At 38.0% G+C, this 21,718-nt stretch overlaps 1 long non-coding RNA gene across 1 annotated transcript; it reads left to right on the forward strand.

The window, feature by feature from the left end:
• Positions 1–2,113: 2,113 nt before the first annotated feature.
• Positions 2,114–6,301, forward strand: LOC108638826. The gene is made up of 3 exons (XR_001920093.2): positions 2,114–2,163; positions 4,318–4,408; positions 6,165–6,301. It is a non-coding gene; the product is annotated as an uncharacterized LOC108638826 (long non-coding RNA).
• Positions 6,302–21,718: the final 15,417 nt, after the last annotated feature.

The raw sequence follows: 21,718 nt of genomic DNA on the forward strand, positions 1-21,718 counted from the left end.
TAGGGAAAGGAAGAGAAGTCTGAGAATTTTACCTGAATAAAATGTGCAGTGGCTTGCACATTTCAATACTCTTTCTGAATCTTAAGTTCCAGATAAACATTCATAACTGCATTCACCACCAGTCTGGTAATGTTGTTCTGAAATTTAGAGGCTCGATTTTCCTTGAATCTCCAGATAGGTCCTGTCCTTAAACTCTAAGCAGCAACAAAACCAACAAAATAGGTAGAGCTCATACTGCTAGTACAATATCACATGGTTCAAGCAATCATAGGAGCATGGATGCCATTCTGCATCTAAAGTTTTCAGAATGCTCTCACACCAGTAGGCAACACAGGGCATATAAAGCAACATTAAACCATTTTGTCAGTAGTTCAATAAAGCACCACTATTTTCCTACTTTCTTAGAAATTAACTTCCCATCTCAGACATCCACACTAACCAAAAAGTCCCGTCCATATAGAAGAGTTCAAAAAATGCTCCCAGTCTTTCTTATTAAATAAATAAATAAATAAATAAATACACATTTCTCAGTATACATTTTTTAAGTCCTCTAGCTGTCCAGACAGCAAAATCCTACACTGCATTGTAGACTAAAGGGAAAGTGTAGCCATCTTGTTATATAACAACATAAATATGGGGGAACACACAATCAGCTCAAAAAAGGGACTAGCTCAGAATGGAGTAAACAAAATTCTTCCTCCAGCATAACAAGTCTGTCTAATTGCCATCTATAAATTTGTTACCAAGGGAAAGAGTGTAATGAGTTTCTACAGAAATAACCCAAACACTATCCAGCATCACAATAGTGAATGTGACAAAATCAGATTTCAGTTTTTAAAAGCTAACAGTTTTAGGAGAATGTAAGTCTTCAGACACAAGAGACTTAAAGCCATGATAGATGTGATGTAAAAGTTATATAATACTAGCTCCCTATAATATCAGGGCTGTTTGCACAGTTTTTTCTGAGGTATCTGATGCTGACTACAGCACTGAACTGGGGTCTGATCCAGCCTGACAGTTTCTATGTCTCTTTACATTTAACAGGGTAGAATTAAAAATACAATAAAAATCAAACAATACAGAGACATTCCTGGTGATCCATTGCAGAGACAGTTATAAAAAGAATAAGCTCTCTCCCCCCCCCCTTTTTTTAACCAGAGTGGCAGAATAAACCTATTTGATTTTTTTTTTCATGTTATAATTAAATTCCCAATAATGGAAAACAGACAAACCCACTTTTTGTTTTCACCTAGAGTTTTCTGTAGCAGTCATTACTAATGCCTTTGTTAAGCAGAAGTCAGGTGGAACCAAGAAAACAGGAACTAACCTGCTGCTCCTTTGAATCTCTGATCTGGGTGTCCAAAGAACAAGGATTTGTTGCAGTCATTGGATTGCCACCTGCCCAAGGCATTCAACTGTATCTAGCACAATGACGCTGGAAACAATTCATGAGTAAATACACAATAACATTTGTATGTTTACAGCATCTGTCAAAGGTGTGGGTATGGTGATTTCTCTACTGTGTGTTTCCAGTGCAAGTCAAACCCATTAATTAAATTCATGCTCTTGTCCTGCTTCAAAAGGAAAAACAGAGCTGATTTATGGGCACTGACTGCTGCAGGAACTAGGAGCTGGTTTTGCTCACTCTCTCTCCTTAATTAATTTTTAAGCATCTGGATAGGTTGATTTCTCAGATTCTGATCATACAAAAGGCTGCACATCCACAATTTCTACAAAGAAAAAGAGCTGCTCCATGAAGAGTACTGTCTGTCAGGGTTTCTCAGTGCTGGCTGAATAGTGTCTACAGGAATTGTGTACCAGAACATCCCTGTGCCCAAGCAAGGGATGAAGCTGCAAAAGGTCACGATTATAAGACATTTCTTATCTCATAATTATTTTGCTTGTCCCAACAACAAAAATTCTAAAATGAGGGAAAGTTGCCTGCAGAACAGTGTTATTTGCTGCAACAAAAAAAAAATCTCTTTTTTACAAGAGTTTCAGGGAAATTGCCAGAAATATCTTCTGTTACAAGGCATATCAATGCCTCTATATTGCCACACCAAATATATGCAAAATATCAGCAACACACCAGTGTGGTTTTTATTTCTTCTACGTTCTTTAAACAGGAGACAGATTGCTAACATTTGGGGCTGAAATCCGGAGGTAAGACATTTAACACCCAAACTAGGAACAGGAAACTGTTACAGAAGTGGAAAATTTTGGATACTGAACTTTCACCCTAGGCTTCTGGGAGATTTTTACTAGTAAAGAACTATATGAACATAGACTATAATCAATAGATTATATTGATGCTGCATCACCTGCCCAGCAGAGCCACATGCTGCTGCTGCTGACACTGCTAATAAAGATCAAAGCTTCCCATGCATTAACGAGCTAAACCTGGGTGTTCTGTGTTTCATGCCATGCTTCTAGACCCTATATTGACAGAGTGGAAGGCTGGGACAGATGAACTCTGGAACTACCTTTCAATCAATTATTTTATGATTCTGTACAACACCTTGTAAAACATAAGGCAAATTTATTTTGTTGTGATTCATAGTCCAGGCACCAGAAAGCCTGCTATGAAGAAGGATATACCATATAAAACAGCTCATTATCACTAGTTGGCAGGAAGAAATAGAAAGTAGCCAGCATGGCCTACAAGAGTGGTGGAACAAACAGAACATAAAATTATCTCTTGCTGTCAGTGACCCAAAGGGGCCTCACTAAGACATGACTACAACTAAGAACTCTATCTAGACATGAATGGACACATGATAATGGACTGCAGGATCAACTAAACAGACAACACTATCCTAAGGTGTCTCAGCTAATGGAAAGAGGGTAATTCTCCAGAAATCTCTTGTACAACTGGCAAGACCACACAGCTCTTCCAGACAGCCTATTTTCAGCTGTGGATCAAGACCTCTCCTTTTGTCGGCTTGTTTTAACCACTCAAAAAACAACCCTGTGCCTTTTCAGTTACAGATTTCAGAATTCAAGAGCCAGCATTCTGATCTATAAAAACTTTTTAAATTCATGAAAGATTGACAGAATAACTCACCTCAACATGATTATATTTCCTAGGTACGTTTTGTAAAGAAAATGGACTATTTGTTTCTCTTCCCCCTCAATTACCTCAGTGAACCAAGACAACTGTCATTACCCACGTTTACTTTTCCTCACCCCTACAGAGTCCAGCAGAGAAGTGTGCAGTTTTACAGTGGAAATATTATTTCTTCACTCTAAGCATTCATACAAACAATTTAGGATTTTCAAATTTAGCTTTGATTTCACAAAACTGTTCCATTTCTTGAACTTACAACAGAATCTTAAAGAGTTTTAGTCCACTTCTAGCAAGGTCGGTCACAGTTTTACCATCAAAATTAATACACATTAATACAACCATCTGTAAACAATTATAGAGAAACACACGGGCAGAATTGCAAAGAATGCATGGAAATCAGAGGTTTGTTCCACTGAAAGATTGTAATGAAGAGCTGAACTGATCCTAAAGACCCAAAAGAAAAAGCTATTGGACGACAGTTTGCAGTAGAGAAAATATTTGGGCAGTACCACAAAAGCACAAGGGCCAAGGCTATTAGAGAAGGGGAGGAAACTGTGAGGGGAATGCAAACCTCAGGGCATAAATTGAAACCACTCTTGATAGCTAAGAACTTTCTGAAACTCTACCATAGAATTCTAACATTTTTTATCAACGAAGGAAAACAAGTAGTGTCTACAACCAACTGATCTTCAGCTCAGCTTTGAAGCCCAAGTTATGATTTCTGGAAAGGAAGAGTTAAACTCTATATTGTTTGAGTAAAATATGTTAGTTCTCTTTGATCCTTAGGGGGAGGGAAATTTTTCTTATGAAAAGTGCCGGTCAACTTCGCACATTATATAAAGAGGGGCTGTGTGTGGTGCTTGAAAGTTTCAGGGTGGGAGCTCCTAATGGATCAGTGGCATTAGTGGATGGATCAGTGGCAACTCTCCAGCCTGTCAGAAAATGCAACACCCCATGCACACTTCCACTGGAGGACACAACTTTTAAAACCAAAAACCTAGAAAGAGATTCAACAGCAGCACAAGAAGGTAAATAGGGAAATAATTGCTCAGTGCCAGAATCAACCTGATTTTGTCCAGCACAAAACACACCCAGGGTCTGAAGTGTACCTCTGGTCTGTGCCAAAGTGGGTTTAAGGTACTTTGATTTTGACTGTATGGCTTTGAGATAGCGTGTTTTTCAGCAACTAAATTAAATGGAAAATGCAAATATGAACTTCTGAGAGCCTTATGATTTTGTTTAAATTCCAGGTTATTTTGGAATGGGAAAACTACTTGCTGCTTGGATCCATGACAACCATGTAGATACTAGTCACTCGATTTAACAATCTACACCACCATGGTAAGCCATATTCCAAAGACTGGGTCTCAGGTCACTGGTAGTTGTGTTCTGCAATAAGTTGGAGTGACTGGGTATAAGGCTTCATGTTTCTGTCTCAAACACAGCAACATAAAAAGTATTAAACAACAAAAGCAAGCAGGATATGGCAACACACCTTGATTTACAAACACTGTTTTACACACCAGACAAGTATTAGGTTTCTCAGAATATCTCAAAAGGGACGTTGCTAAGCAAAGATGATGGTAAAAAGAGTATTTCATTAAGACATCTGAATGTAATTTGCAGGATTAACAACCATGTTCCAAACTATTACCAAGCCGAAGAGGAAAAAGCTCCAAATACAATGAAAAAAAAAAAAGGATATTTTTAACTCAAGTTTAAGTACAAATATAGAATGCTTTATGCCTAATTGTATTTGACACTGAGAAAATTAACTACTGGTTCAATTCCAGCTTCTACACTTATTCTTCTGTTAAATATACAGCACTTGAGACTGAGTTTTCAGCACTTATTTTAACATTATAAGCAAACAGGTTTGCTAATTGATTGGTTCCCCTTTTCCTTAAAGAAAAAAACCTGCACACTCTACTTTTGGGTCAAAAGCCAATTACATGCATCAGAAGTTGACAGTGAAACCAGTTATCATTTGACATGATATAATGGATATGCTGACAACTTACCAACAGCTGTGATTTCCATCAGCTCTCCTTTTTGGCATTTCCATTTTAAATTTCCGGGGAATCATAGGAATTTCATAGAAGATTGAAAATAAACAAACCCCAACTATTAATTAACCCTATAGCTAACCTACAGCTTCAAAATTTGTTAAACAGACAAAAGGAATTCACAGCAGTTAAGAATGCACTTTAAGGTTTAATTAAAGAGGTTACATCTTTTGAATTTGTTAAATAAAGTCTGCATCCTTTCAACATGGGGCCATTTCCTTTCATTTTCAATTTCCTTTCACCGTATGCATAAATTTTCAGACCACATCTTACACAAAACAAGTAACAGCATTGAGACAGAATTACACTGCAAGTAAGATTAATTAGAGATCAGAGTAAAAATTAAAAGGAGGAATCTAGTTGGTAATTAATAATGACAGCTATGTTTAAAAAAATAGAATTATTGCAAAAAAAGATTTAAAATGCCCTCAGTAAAAGGTTGCATAAAAACAGGAACATACCATGACTCATTCTTCATAAGCTTTATTATTTACTCCACCTACAGTACTGATGTCACCTTTAACAGATGCACAGAAATATTCTCAGCCATTTGCAACAGTATAGTAAGATTGAATAGGGCTATAAATCTCCAAAGTGCAGCACAAACATAGAGAAGGATACAAAATGGTGACATACAAGGCAAGTAAAGTGACTTCTTGTAGGGCAACAGAGCAATGCAGTGAATCAAGGCTGAGTGAATCCCAAGTTCTCCTTAGCAATGAGTCACATCAGATATCTGGGTTGCTTATATTTGCATTCAGTTTTCAGTCTTTCAGGCTATTAACAGAAAACCTTCTAAATATCACCTATGGATCAGAAACTATGCAGTGTTGCCTTCTTGAATTTGTAGGCAAATAGAAACCATGAAACTACACAGCCAGAACTACTTTCAAACCTGGAGGCTAGCTACTGGAATTTTATAAGAACTTTTCAATTTACCTATACATTCTGAGAAGTATAACTGCACAGAATATGTATGCAAAAAGAGAAGCAGCAGCAATGACTATGTTGCTTGTACTATCCCTCCCCAGCCCCGTTAACTATGGATGCTGAATTCAGGAGTGAACTACCTTGGCTTAGATCCTAGGAGGAGTGTCCTGCTGAAAGGGATCTCAAGGCCAGTAAGAATCTCCCTCTCTTACAAGAAAAGACTTGCAGATTTCACAAATGATGCAAGCACAGCTCTCCCTGGATTTCTGGTTTGTAATGTAAGTTGCACTGAGATTTTTCAAGTTACCACTAAAGGAGAAAGATGCCAAAAAGAAAGAACATGGCCCAAATTCTAAAATGCACAGAAAAATACATTGCCCATTACACAGAAATGAGCTTGACTTGGTGATTAATAATCATTATAGGTTTGCCTGCTCACACAGATCCATGTGGGTGTATCCTGCTCACTACAAGAAATAAAATATTTACATTTTTAAAGGAGAAAAAGCAACTGTATTGTTACACTCTAATGCTACAATTATCTCATTAATTTATTTGTCTTTTTATAAATTCTTAATAGAAAACATTTTGCTGAATTTTCCTTTTAGTCTGGAGCACATATCTGAAAGAACAACAGCTTTACCAAAACCTAGAATATTACTGCAATGCCAGAGGCATTTCTTAAGTTTCAAAATTTGTGAAAATCTGAAGGGTGAAGTTCTGACAAGCATACAGTAAAGTTTTAATTGATACTATAAATATCCTGACTCCCAGAAAACCAAAAATCCCATAATACTGCATATTTGAAAGTTTTCTAATTTTGCTGTTGTTGTTTAAACACTTCACATGAGTCCTAATCCACTGTAGCAAAGCTCATGCTCACTTTAAGCAGGTTAGCATTCCAATTCAGCTCAAGGGGATGAGCATACTACTCAAGTGATTTGTTTGATCACTGTCTAAAATTTAAAATTCACAATGGTACCAAGAGGAGGTTGTTATATTTCCACACTATTTGCAGTAGACAGTCTACACATCAGAGTAACCCTCTTACTTGTGCACGCACATGAAGAAACCACTTGCAAAGTGTTTTACTATTGCAGGATCAAGACATTTAAAACAAATCTTTCAAGAAGTCGATGGAGCACAATCTGAAAGGTAGGATTATTTTTTTTTTTAATTCTCCTTGTGTAGGTTTAAAACTTACTGGCCATTCACTATTGTAACTTCAGCATTCCACAACATAAAACACCTCTGGGTTATTTTTCTCTGCAGTACTCCACAATACTTTCTAATGGCAGTGCTCTGCTGCTGCAAGCACTGGTGAGAAAACAGGTTCTGAACTATGTTTCTTTCCAAACCCTAAGGTTCCTGATGCAGCAAATTTGCCAGTTTCCACTATGAAGTTTAGAAAAAGACACTGTACAGAAGAAATACAGGAATAAGTTGAATCAATCTAAATCAGTTAACAGAGGTGAAAAATGGCAGGAGAAAATGTGGAAATGCAGGCAAATGGTATGGGAAGAACAAGCTAAATCAAGCGGGGGAAAGAAAGAGGGGGATTTGGGAAAAGAACTAATTGGAAAACAAAAATGTAAGGATTAATTTGGTTGGAGAGGGAGAGCACCCTGACTTCTGACAGTTTCCTTACAAAAAGCTGCATGTTATTCCATGAAATGGTCAAACACAAAAGCACAATATCCTGACAATTTTTAAAAATCTCCTTAATCCATTTGTTGGGTTTGGGGGGGTTTTTTGGTTTGGTTTGGTTTGGGGAGGGGGGGAGAATACAGCTTTTGCTTGGGTTTTTTTAACTTTTTTTTTTTTTTCAGAAGAGAATCATTGACTCATACAAATTGCTTTTGGCTTTATCCAATTTTCTTTGTATTAAGAGAGGCTGATGTTCTGAGCAGTACAACAACACCACAATATCTGCCACTGGCAATATTTCAGATGATATAAACAAACCAGAAGCATTTGAAATATTCAGGGCAAAGTGATTTTTGGGGACACTAAGCTACAATTGAATACCAGAACTGAGATCATGTATCCTGTCTGGCCTCAATCCTGCCTAAAGGCCTATACACAAAAAACTCCAATACCTATATTTGAAGCAATCTCCATAGACATCCAAGCTTACTTTCAGAATATTGCTCCCTTAAGTAAAAGTCTATGGCATACTTAAAGGATAAAGGCCTGCTAAACTCCAGCAGTGTCTCTTCATGCCCGCTTCCGAAGACTCAACAGGGTAAAAAACAAACAAACAAACAAAAAAACCCAGAAAAATCAAACCAAACAAACAAAAAAATTCAAACCAAACCAAAACAAAAAACACCAAGGAAGTACTGAACCTTTTCACAGAACTGATGTGCAACCAAGAGTTTTCGATAAGCTAGAATGCCAGAATTACAGAAGTTACCTTGATCAGACTTCATTGTTGTTTTCCTAAGTTTTATTTTCTTATTTTAACTTACAAAAATTTTATGATATCTAAAACATATGAGATTTCCACCTTTTCTCCTTTTCCATCTACTTCTGTTCACCAGGTGTTTCCCAGATTACCTAAAGATTCAGTCTTTCAACAATATATTTTAAATGTCTTTAGCCCCAAATTGCTGCAGAAGGCCAATAAATTGTTTTTGCACAGAACTCACAGGCAAATACAAGAAGCAACAGCTTCCAGCAGATGGATCAACAAAGACCTAGATTTCATAGTATACAGTGTGCTGCTGTGCAACTGTACAACAATGTGCATGGCACAACCAAATAAAACACCTGGGAAGCAGTCTGGCTTGCCAAGTTTTTCTCACAAACTAAATCTTATGACAGTATGCTGTAGCCTTCATGCTCACTGTCTGATATTTTCCATTTTCCAAATGTCCCAAGTAGAATTTCTCATTGATACCACCATCCATAAAACTAATACAATAAAAAAGACATTTTTTCAGGAGGCAACAAAAGATAGCCCTTTTATATATATATATATATTCAGTTGAGAAACAATCCACATCTAGAACATATTTCTATATTTAAGCAGGCTTATACTCTTCAGCTGATTCTGCAAATGGAGATCTAAGGAAAAGTGACTTCTGGGCCAGGAGACAGGAAACAAGCAGCTAGCTCCACAGCCAGTTATGCTGACATAAAAATTCAAGTAAAAAGATTTGTTTGCTTTCCTGTCAGTACTGCAAAGAAAATCAAACTGCAGTTTCTGGCTCATTCAGCCCCAGAGTAATAAATATTCTGAAAGGCAGATTCTGTCCTTATTTACATTCTCCCAGTCACCTCTGGTGAGGGTGCAGGAAACTAAGGCCACATCATGGCCAGGAGACAATTTGTTTTGTATTCACATTGTCATGTGGATCTTGCATTGCTATAGGATCTTAGGGACCATGATACCAGTTCAAATCAGTGACCTGAGTGACCAGCAATATCCCAGTTTTCAGCTCAGTGCCTGAGTTTAGTGCCAGTTCATGTTTAAGTCACAGGTAGGTAGAGATCCCCCAGCTGTGCCTCATCAGGCACTGCAGTTCATCAGTTTGCTCAGCACAATCTCACACACAGCCAAAACGGGACACAGCCAAAAGCAAACGTGTCAAGGACTGAATGCAACTGCAGACCCTGACATATTGATACTTTCTTCAAATGCACCCTCCTTACCTCAGCATTTGCCCTTCCTCAAATTCAGCTAAAATTTCAATATGATCTTTCATCAGGGATAGCAACATCTTTAAATATTGTTAAATTTAACAGATGTCTTTGACCTCTCAGCAACTGTTGGATTTATGCAGTCCTCAAAATTTACCAGACTTTAATATATCTATGGATTAAGCATCATGTTTTTGTCCTCTCTACTCTGGCATTCTAAATTTTTTGAGCCCTGTAAAGTTCCTTCTTTGTACCTCATCTTTCATCCAAAAGTTGAAATTTCACTTCTTCAGCTATCCCTATAGACAGAACTAGAAGCAAGAAAGTTATCATCAGACCTTTCGTTTTTCTCATTTCCTTTATATTTTAAAGATAGGTCTGATGGACCTACTGAGGGAAACAAAACAAACAAAAAAATTAATCACCAGATTTGGAATTGTATGTATTTTTTTTATGCTGGGAGAAATGTTTCAGCCACTAGGAAAAAAAGAAAGTATAAAGAACAATGACACACATATAAAAACCTCAGTGTTTCCCATGAAGTAGACAACTAGGCAGAAATTAGTCAGTGGAGGGACTCATCAAGATTTTATTTTAAGTAACCCAAAACGTCTCCATGATTTCAGTGTATGATTGTTTCTCAAGTAGGCACACAGAATATGGATGGACTCTGTAAAAGGCTTGTGGTCTTCAGTATGCTCAGACCAGGCCACTGAACAGGGTTGAAATTACAGAATATCACAGAAGCAGGGCAGAGCAGTTCAAACTTAGGTCTGATCCTCCAGCTAATATGACAAGGGAAAATACCTCAGATGGACATTGAATACACCTCAAAGTACAGATATTTCTAGCAAGAGCTAGGAAGCAGCCTCTTGCATGTTTACAGAATAGGAACCATATGAGAAGACAGGAAACAGCAGAGTATTATGAAGTATTCAAATACTTCAGAAATAATTAGGAGCAAATAATAGCTTTCAACAGCTATACCACCATAATGTGAACATGGAACAGAATTTCCAAATTATAGCTTTTATTTTTGCTGCAACATCTTTATAAAGTACCTCATATTTTAAAATAAACATAAAAAATTTAACTTGAACAGTTATGGTATACATCACTTGCCATGCACTTCTCTTTCAGCAGCCGCATGCAATCAAGTCAATCTCTCTGTATGACATCTTCCTACTATTCTCTTGGGAAGCCATAAGAGCAATGATCCTTTGAAATCCATAACCAAGACATCAGTAGCTGTGTTTTAAAAACTGGGGAGCAAATAAGGAGACATTATCACCAACAGGAAGAGAAAACTGCTTGGACTGCCACATACTGTCATACATTTATTCCCTGTTTGAGACTCTTTTTATTTATCTTTGCATATCTGTGTATGACACTTAAGGAGAGGTAACTTTATAAACACTTAAGGAGAGGTATATTTATATAGAAATGCAGCTTTACAACCTAACTTGACATGTTATTTGTTTATCAGAAAGATTATGGTATAAAAATGACAAACCACTTCCTCTGCTGAATCCCTTCAAGACTGACAAATGGGGCAAAGGAGTTGAGTTTTTCTCCTGGAAAGATTCATTGCATCATACATATGACATACATGAAAGACATGATAGAATATGGAGTCCAAGTTAAGAGCAAGAATTTATAATCAAATATCCATATGTACCTGTGCCAGGAGGGACAAGGCACTTCAGCTGAAAGTCTGCTGAGAGATTCTGAACCCCTTGTCCTAAGGTATGACTATACAGATTTCCTTTGGCCTGAATCCACAGGGTGTTGCTAAGACTTCAAAGACTGGCAGGTGCATTAAGACCACATCATACAGAGACTAAGAGAACAACGTTCAACCTAAAACACAGCAACCACATCAAGCCGAAACCATCGAGAAGGCAGTGATTATTTTACACAGTATTCAAAGAGTTAGAGAATTCCCTCATTAGGAGGGTCCCCAGTTCAGTTTGACCCCAGTCTCAAAGCCATACCTCACAGCTATCAAAGCCACGTCCTTGATGGCATGCTCTGAAACAGGCTGCTGAAGCCTGCCACTGGGAAAGGAGCTGGTCCAGGCAAAGTATAAGCAAAGGAACCTTGTGAATTGTAGACCCATGGCAGCACTATTCCAGGCCCTGATTCTAGATTTGTTTCTATGTTAAATGTTTTAAAAAGGCATTGGATACAACCAAGGTTTTTCCCAGCAAGAGCTGGAACCCAAGAATTCTTCCTCCAAAGTACGAAGTTGCACAAGATTACAGAGACACTTTAACCTCTCAAGAGAGATAAATTCAGGTACAGTCCCTCTGTTACATAAAAATTGGCTATAACTATTTTGAGGCCAGAGCTGTGCTGCCAAACACAGATCCCCACTTGGGCTTAGCCTAACACAATTACTGAATGAAATATAGTTTCTCTGCTGATTGCTTCTTTCACATGTACATGAGCATCTGCTTCCCATATCCAGTTTTTGCCTTGTCACATATTTAGACCATACATCCCCTAGGAAGGAGCACATTTCTATGTTTGCCTCTGCACAGTACGGGACTATACAGGATTCAGGGGTTTAGGCCCCACAATTAAACAAGCTATTATATTTTATGAGATTAACAATTTTAAGAGAAAGGAAATATAAGCTTCAGTAACTTAAACACTGGACAGTGATGTAAGTTTGGGAAGATCAAATGTAAAAAACAAGCATGGCTGAAGAGGAAATGAGTGTTTTATGCTACAAGTTATATTTGGTTTTCCTTTATGCAAACTGGCTAATGACTGTGAGAGTTTTACCCTTTGCCCCACTCTTCCTCTTACTCATTAAAAATAAAACAATCATTTTGTATGGCAAATAATGGGGGGAGGGAAACGTTCTGTGACTTAGTGCTATGAGTGATGAGGAACCAGTCAGAGAGAATGCATTTCCTTTTAATTATCTTATAAATATTTTAAATCAATTGCAAAAAGCATAACAGGAAAAAAAGGATGTGTACAGATCACCTCCAGGTTGTAGCCCATGTCCCCTCTAGGGCATTCTACTGCACTAATAATAGCCTGACAAGGTCCAACTCTCATGTAAGCTTGGCCTCACTCTCTCACAGGTGTTTATGAAAAAATTCAACAGCTACCAGAGATATTAGAAATTAGTCAGTGAATGAAAGAGTAAAAGAATGACTTCTAAAAAAATAAAAAAAAAAGAACTGATAGGATGGAAATAGAAATAGGAACCTATAATGAGAATAAACACAGCACTTCATTTATTAACTAATACTGTCAGGAAGCCACTAGAAATAAGTGAAAGACCTGGCTGTCCTTATTGGCTTGGACAGAAGGACATTTTGAGGAGGAGCTAGCAGGACTTAACATAGCAATGCATATTATTAAATTTTTTGGAAGATCAGCTTAGGCAAAGACCAACAGTCACAAATCAAAACAAAACACCTTTTGTAAAACTGATAGCATCTACTTTTCATTACCTTTCCCTTCTGCCAACGCTCCCGCAAATAACAAGTGCAGGTGTGGTGCTCAAGCTGTACTGGCAACATCCAAGCTTCCCTGCCTTGGGACCTGCCCAGCGCTGTAACTTAGTTTGGTGCAAAACAGCTGCATGAAAAAGCAATAATTTGAAGGGGCAATGTAGAAGCAGAAAACCCATCAGGATCTGAGAAAAACATCAGGATCTCTCGTGGCATGGGGAGAGAGCAGCTGTAAAGAAGTGGAGCCGTTTCTAATGCTGCATTTGCAGCAATCCAGAAGCTCCCCATTCCAGCTGAAGTATTTACACTGGCATGTAACAACTGGCAGGTATTGCCATTGCCAACTATACTGGTATAATTTCTTGACAGTACAACTACACATATGTAAGATAATTAGCACTTATTTTTCTAATATAAGCAAAGCAGATTAAATCTGACCTTTTCTCAGCTCTTTGAGAATACAAGTGTAAGCAGATATTTCCATTACTCTCACCATCCTGACTGCCAAAGGAGTTTCTCATCAGATCGTAGCCAGACATCACACTGGCAGGATGCTCTTCCCCACTGTTGAGAAATATCACAGCATGCACTCACAATTAAAGGGCACAATTGACCCCTGCACAGTAGACACACCTCTCAGCTAGGAGACTGCACTCTTCCTTGGATGGTGTTATAAATAATGCAAATATATAATACACAGTTTATTCTATTACAGTACTATTTCATGTACATGGTAATTAGTGTTGACCGCTAATGTTGTGATTCTGGGACAAAGAGCATAGAAATTGTTCATTTTTGTCAATCACTACTATTGCACATTTCCTGGATAAACATTTACTACATGCATACATTTTCAGATGACACCATGCAAATAGAAGTTAAAATCATGATAACATACTCCCACTGGCTGAGTGGTGAGTAGGCCATAGTTTGGTAATTAGCTGATGCTGTACTGATGGTTCATCAGGCAAGCATAGTGCTTGTTTATTTGGGTATTTGATATTCATAGAATCATAGAACGGCTTGGGTTGAAAGGGACCTTAAAGACCATCTAGTTCCCATTCTCCTGCCAAGGGCAGGGATGGCACCCACTAGACCAGGTTGCTCAGGGTCCCATCCAACCTGGCCTTGAACACCTCTAGGTATGGGATATCCACAACTTCCCTGGGCAACCTGTTCCTGTGCCTCACTACCCTTTGGGTAAAGAATTTCTTCCTAACATCTCATATAAATTTCTCCTCTTTCAGTTTAAAACCAGTTTCCCTTGTCCTATCACTATCTACCCATGTAAAAAGTTGTTCTCTTTCATTTTTATAAGCCCCCTTTAAGTAATGGAAAACCACAACAAGGTCTCCCCAGAGCCTTCTCTTCTCCAGACTGAACTACCCCAGCTTTCCTAGCCTGTTTTCAGAGAAGAGGTGTTCCAACCCTCTCAATCTTTAATTACTTTGCTCTTTAATCTCCTGAAAAGTATGGGATTCAGCTAATTAGAAACAATTCTGTTTAAGTGTCACTTGGTTTGCTTCTCTCCATGCTATGACTAGTGACATTCCTTTGTCATTTAAGGACTCAGCTATCCTTCCATGTATTACCTTGATGAAGCAAAAACATTTTGTGATATCAGACCTAGTTCCCCAGTAATGAAAGAACTACTCTATGTCAGAATACAAAGCATCAAAATTTATGAGGCCATAAATATGTGAGTTCTACATATTTCCCATGCTTCTGATGACTGAGAACCTCCAGTTTTTGATACCTGCCCTGATTAAAACCTCTTTTGTCCCTTGAAAAAACTACAAGTCTAAATCAGTTTCAGTGATTAGTTTAGGCTTCACTGGAAAGAAGCCTAAATTACGTCCTTAATTCCCTACACACAAAACCAACCTCAACCGTCATACCTTGAATAGCATACAGAACACATCAAATTCCTCCCAGCCATTGTCTGTACACAGTGTGTAATATCACCCAGAAGTTTGACACTTGAGTCCTGAAAACACAGAGTCAGGCCACTGCCTTGAACAACATATCCATGTGCTTGATTCAGTCTGGCCAGGGAAAAAGAGAACAAAGAATTAAAAAAAAAAAAAACATAATCAGTGTTAACAACTGATGATAGTGTAAGGATTATTTGCATTCAAGCAACAATCACATTTATCTGTGAAACACAGGGGATCCAATTTGAAAAGGGAAAAAAACCCCAGAGGGTGGCAGTGGGAATCAAACATCCAAAGCTGACTGCCATAAGTCAGCTAGTTAGACAGTGGCTGAAGAAGTTTTATAAGTTTTTCATGAGTCCCTCTGTGTCAGCTTCTCTTATCTTCACCGTTAGCTGTACTAGAAAGGCATGCAAACTGCTCAGTGGGCAAATAAGGCCTCAGTGGAGAATAAAAGTGCCTCGTAGACCTGTGCAGCTCCTCAGCTTTGTGAAATAAACGAAAATAGGACAAGCAACAATAACCTTGGCAATAACCTTGTGCCAGCAGGATAGCATAAGGCTCTTTCTGGCAGACACTCTGACACTTCTTATTCCCAAATATAGACCTTGTCTCTCTCAAAACAGGAGAGTAAACTAAGCTGCACCAGAAAAAGCACTTGCAGAGTTCCCTTTTCTTGCAGAGCAGCACAGATAGCAAGGAGCGCAGGGTGGCTCAAAGTCCATCCACAGGTCATATTTTGTCAGCAGGATGGCACAGCCAGGTATCTCACTAGGGCTGGACCGCAAGACGGCTGAAGCACAGAAACAACACCTCAGTGCTCCATTTTAAGAAAGTGTGAACAAAAAGACTGAAGTCAATTCAGCTAGAGAAAAACAGACACATGAAAATGGCCCATGAAGTGGGATCCCCTTCCTATAAGGGAGCATATTACAGTATTTCCTCAGGTTAGTTCACATATTTTAGATTTTATATGTCAATTCAGCTTTTCTGTGAAGCACATTTAAAATAAATTTACAGATTAAGATTCAGTCAGGAAAAATGAAAGTAGATAGATTTCAGCCCAGCTTTAAGTACTGGTCTGAATGCAGGTATAAGCACAGATTTGTTATCAAAATTTTGCTCCCATAACAAGCACTCTAAGACATGAGTTGTCACAGACACCAGAGACTCAACAAAAAGGATCAGACAACCACTTGAATTTTCACAGTTTTTTCAGTTCCCACCTACACGCTAAAATGCAACTGTTACAGCCCAAATGAGCTGCAACTTTCAGGTACATCAGTAAAACTTATTTGGAGTTTTTGAGAAAAGGAATTGGTTTTCATAAATGTTCTGTTGTCAGAAAGAAAAAAAAAAAAGGCTTTTATTGGTGGTGTTATTATCTGCGATTCAGATCAATTATTTCTCTGCCTCCACACCTCAGTAACACATAGATTCACAGAATCCTTTGGGTTAGAAGGGACCTTTAAAGGTCATTTAGTCCAACTCCCTGCTATTAGCAGGGACACTGCACTTCCCTACAACCTAGGCACGTCTGACCCTTTCTTGCACCTTGGTATATGCTGATGACAGCATCTGAAATTTTCTGAGAGGTGTGAATGCCTACTTAGCACAGAAGGCAAAATGCACCTCCCATTAGGAGAAGTGCTAGAGCTCTCTAAGGTTATTCCCACCCCACATTCTTTATATTTCTTCTCCACATATTTCCCTGCAAACACACTCTCTTCCCACATTTGCTTCTGTGCATATGTCTCCTGGCTGGTTAGCATTTGGCATCTAGGTAAGACCTCATTAACAAAAAAAATACCAAGTAAATTGTGTTTGTGTTACTAGTGAAGCAGCCAGACTTAATCTTCATGAGCAAGGGTTTCTATCCACTGCAAAGAGATTGGTAGCTACAGTCAGTAACCTTAAAATGCAAGGGTTTCACTGAGCAATTTTAAAATTACTGCAAAACACAGCAAACTGATGGGGAAGACACTGGCAGGATCAAGTCTGAAAGGTGGAAAAAGTCATCAGAAAGAGGTGCCTCAGGCCCCTGGGGGATACATCATTCAGGTTCAGCAGTCCAGATAATATACATGTAGGAAAAAACTCCTTACTTGGTAATCTAGAAAGGATGGAGGAGAGGGAAAAGCTAAGCAAAAACAGAAGCATCAGGGTGTGGTAGGAAAACACCAAACAAACTAAAAAAACCCAACTGGCTTAAAAAGAATGACCCAAAGTCAGAGTTTATCAGTTTGAGATCTACTAGAAAAAGCTATTTTAATATGCTCTTCCCTCAGCTTTCTGCCTCTGCTACTGGAGGTGTTTAAAAAGAATCTAAAAATAAAAATCAAGATAGAATTAAAAATACACCATGAGCAAAAATAATACTGACCTTTTTCTGTTTCCATGTAAACTGCCAAGAATATTGAAAAAGGTGCCAAACCATTTTTATGTCTCAAAAATATTTTTTCTACCATTTTAATGACATTATCTAATTTGCCTTTACTCATTACACAGCCACAGTTTAAATAGACAATACAAGCTATGTTATTACATGATTGAAAATCAGATACCTTGTGTTTCTCAAATCTGATAAAGCAAGGCAGACTTCTCTTAAAGCACATTGTGGCTTGAAATGCAAGGTTGCTGTTTTGGAGTCAGACATTATTCTTGTTATCTTCACCATGGTCTCACACTTTAAAGAAAAGATTATTCTCTTCGCAGGTGCCACCATAAATGTATTTAACAACCTCCCCCTTTTTAGCATTTGTTTTACTGATAGGATTCATATCCTGCTCTACTCAAATTAAGACCAATTACTGTTTCCCTCCATAGTACAATTTTATCCAACTCTTTTTAAAATGGTTGCTCTTCTGTATCATATTCCTTCAAAGGAAGAAAGTCTTTCATAACATCAGGTCTTCTTGGTCTCTGTGAACACTCATCTAATACATTGCAAGGACATTATATCTAGACTATCTTTTGCAAATGGTTGCTAGAGTGGCTGGGGAAAACATACACAAAGTTGTCTAGGATTAATGGCAGTTTTGATCTGAATTCTGAGAATCTAAATGTTAAGTCCAAGCATTTTACTGCCACTTTAGACAGGCAGCCTTTTTCTTTTTTTTTGGGGGGGGGGGGTGGAACTAGCCCACAGAGTGTTCTTCAAGGGAACATTCCACATCATGTTTATCTGAAACTATCTAATCAATTTAGCAGCACATCTTATCTAACAGAATAAACATCTTACAAGGATGCAATGTTTCTAAACTCAGTATCAGTTAACATACCATTATCCATTGCGTGAAGTCTCTAATCCTCTTTTGTTTCAAGTCTGTAGCACATGCTTGATTCAAACTGTTCCAGACAGTAGTTTTCCATTAATGGAACTATGAACATCACACAATACACAAGTCTTTAGAGCTAGGTACCTAAAACAAGGTAAGTAGGACTAAAGCATGCCTTTTCATCCTATAAAAGCAACTGTTTCCCAGAATTATTTTCCAGCTTGATTTGAAAGATTATTATAAATGAAAGAAAAGGGCAAGGGGAAAAAAAACAAGCCAGTGTTCAGACAGTGACATTGTAAAACCATATTCCTATTTCAGGGATGTGAAATAATTTATAAGATAATACAATATACATTATTTTCCATATGTAATAGTTTATTCATGCCAGAGGGCAGATCCAGTTGTATCTAATCAGAGGAAAAGCTTAATGCGATAGCTGCAGAGACATTTCCCACAGTAGCTGTATTAAAAAAAAAAAAAAAAAAAAGGAAAGTGCTTTCTATGGAAACTAAAATAGTAATATCAATGCATAATTGCTTTATATTACAAGTGTCTCTACAACAGAATAAAGGCCAGCAATTAGCACTTCTCAATGCTTAAAACCTACAGCAAGATTTTGTGCTTAAAAAAAAAACAAAAAACCCACAGAATTTATAAATAAAAGTCCTGAGTAGGAAATCTGTCAGATAAAAGTTTAAACAGAAGCAGCCTGACTTGAAGTGCCCACTCTCAGCTAGAAGCAACATCTATTGTACTGGTCACCATACAAACCTATAAACTTTAAAGCCAAGACAAGGGCATTTCAGTGGGTTCACACAGCAACTGACAGCAATTGAAGTTATTTCATCTCTGTAAATCACGATAATATTTGCATACTCTTAGCCCACAGGAAGGATAGGGCTTGGTAGAGACTAGAGAAAGAGGCTTAAAATAAGCCAAGTTACATTGTCTTTCCCGTGAACAGAGATCACACAGGGACTTATCTAACACATGGTAACCTGCCAGCCACTGAGACCTGAAGCTTGAGTCTATCAACAGCTGGCCAACTTCATGCAGTTTTTATTTCTTTCAGTTTATAAGCAGGTTTAAGCTAAAACTCAAGATGTCAATCAAACCAGAACAAGTTTCCACACAGGGCTTAGCTCAACTGTATTAGCTTCAAACCAGCCTTAACCTAAAGAAGAGCTACAGCTAATCCAGCTTTTAACACGATCAAAGCAAATTTTATTAAGAATTCCCCTTTGGCTGGAATAGATGGCTATACCAGCCAGCCTAAATAAGCCCCATATCTAGTCAAACCTGTCCAAACACCTTTGTAATGTAGAGCAACTGCACATAAGGAGGGTAAGTACACTCAATCATCTCGCCAGTTATTGCATCCTCTTCAGATGAAAAATGCTATATCAGAATTCCTGCTTTGGTGGTGTTGAGGGATGAGAACACAGTACAAGATTAGCAGAGATGTGGAAGGGAGACTGCATTTCAAGGAGAGAAGCAGGACCAAGACAGAGGAAGCAAAGCAGTTGGCTTACAAGCCATCCCAATAAGCACTGAGCTACATCAAGTTGGCTACTCCTGATAGAAATTTCTTCTCCAGAACAGTTCACATGCAGACAAAGACAAAAAGTATAGGAGCAGTTCTACCCTAGCTAAAACCTGCTGCTGAATGACTGTAGGCCCTTAGAGGCTGCAGGAATGAGAGGCCTACATCAGGTATTTAGTTCAGTGCAAAGAGGCAGTCAGATTTTAGGGGGATGAAAAAAAAGGAGAGTTTTGATTTACATTTCTGCTAGCATAGTCACTGGTGTGCAGATCAGGCCATGCCTGGCAAGAATAAATCAATACTACTTTCCTTGAATGTTTTGTGAATAAATGACTCCAGAAAACATCCTGATCTTGCATCATCAGTTTCAGTTTGATGGGAAGTGAGCAGCTGTCCTTAGGCAATGGCAAAAGTATGCAAGGTTGTAGAGCATCTCGAGAGAAAAAGAAAGAGCCTGAACATTGATGGACAAAACATATTAAACAATCTGTCTTGACTTGATTAATTTGATATAAGATAGCCCCAACCCACAAAGAGTACTGGGGACTTTAGGATTTTTGCATATTCTGATCTAGGACTTCAATTTAGGTTTAGAACAGAAAAGTTCTCAAGGGTCCATACTAGCAAAACATTTCTTCCCATAATAAAAGACATTGGCATAAGAAGCGTATAATAGATAGTTCTTAGCATCTCACTGAGTCAGGCAATGACATACACACAGTGCATGCAATATACAGATATCTAGCAAAACAGTCTGCTAGTTCTAGTCAAACTCTGGAATTTACTGTAGTAAAATGCAGGTGCAACACATTGCATATAATAAAATGCCAATCCCAGGAATTTGTCTGTGCCTCACTAAGAGATAGTTCCACAAAAACGCTCAGTAGCTGTCACAGAAGTGAATGGAGACAAGGAGGTATTAGGAAAGAATAAATCTGTGGTTCCAAACACCTTGAGAAATCTGCATTTGTGGTTCCCATGAATCATTTGGAAAGGATGATGAAATGCAAAAGACTTAGAGAACACAAGGACAATTTATAGACATGAAATTATATCACTATGGCTAACATTTAAATAGATAAGGATTCTTTAGACTGTGTATCTGAACTGAAGGGGCAGTACAGGACCTGTTCTATAGTGACAATAGGACATGATGGTCAGATCATGTGAAGAAGAACTAGAAGGCACCAAATACTGCTAGTAAGAACCAGGTTCAAGTCAAACAAAAGCAGGTGATTCTTCACACAGGCAAGGTTGGTCTGTGAAACAACTGAGTAAAGGATGTGGTAGATGCTAGCAGTTTACTGTTTCAGAAAACAACTGGACAAATGGAAGAGAATTTCACCAATAGCTGCCAAATGAAAAAAATACTGGAAAAGAAAAGGAACCAACCAATCAAAAAAAAACAAACTCACAAAAAGCAAACAAACAAAAAAAAACCAAAACACCAACAAGAACCCCCACACCCACTGCGCTGACTTAGAATTCTCCAAATCATAAAATTGCTTAGGAAATAATTCTGGGAGAACACCACTATCTCAGAATTGTTAAATTCTTCCCCAGATATTTCCCCAGTTAAAGGTCATTGTCAATGCAAGATAGGAACCTGGAAAGATCTTGAACTGTACCACATCCATTCTTGCATAGACATCTTTCTTTTTAGCTAATAAAAACCTTCTAAACATGAGCATAATTTTCAATGCAATTGCTCATACATTAATTTCATAATGCTTCACTCACTCCCTCTCTCCCTTGCCTTCCCTCTCTCTTTTCAGATTA

Source organism: Manacus vitellinus, unplaced genomic scaffold (assembly GCF_001715985.3).
Source record: "Manacus vitellinus isolate BGI_N305 unplaced genomic scaffold, ASM171598v3 scaffold_0_pilon, whole genome shotgun sequence".
Taxonomy (NCBI): domain Eukaryota; kingdom Metazoa; phylum Chordata; class Aves; order Passeriformes; family Pipridae; genus Manacus; species Manacus vitellinus.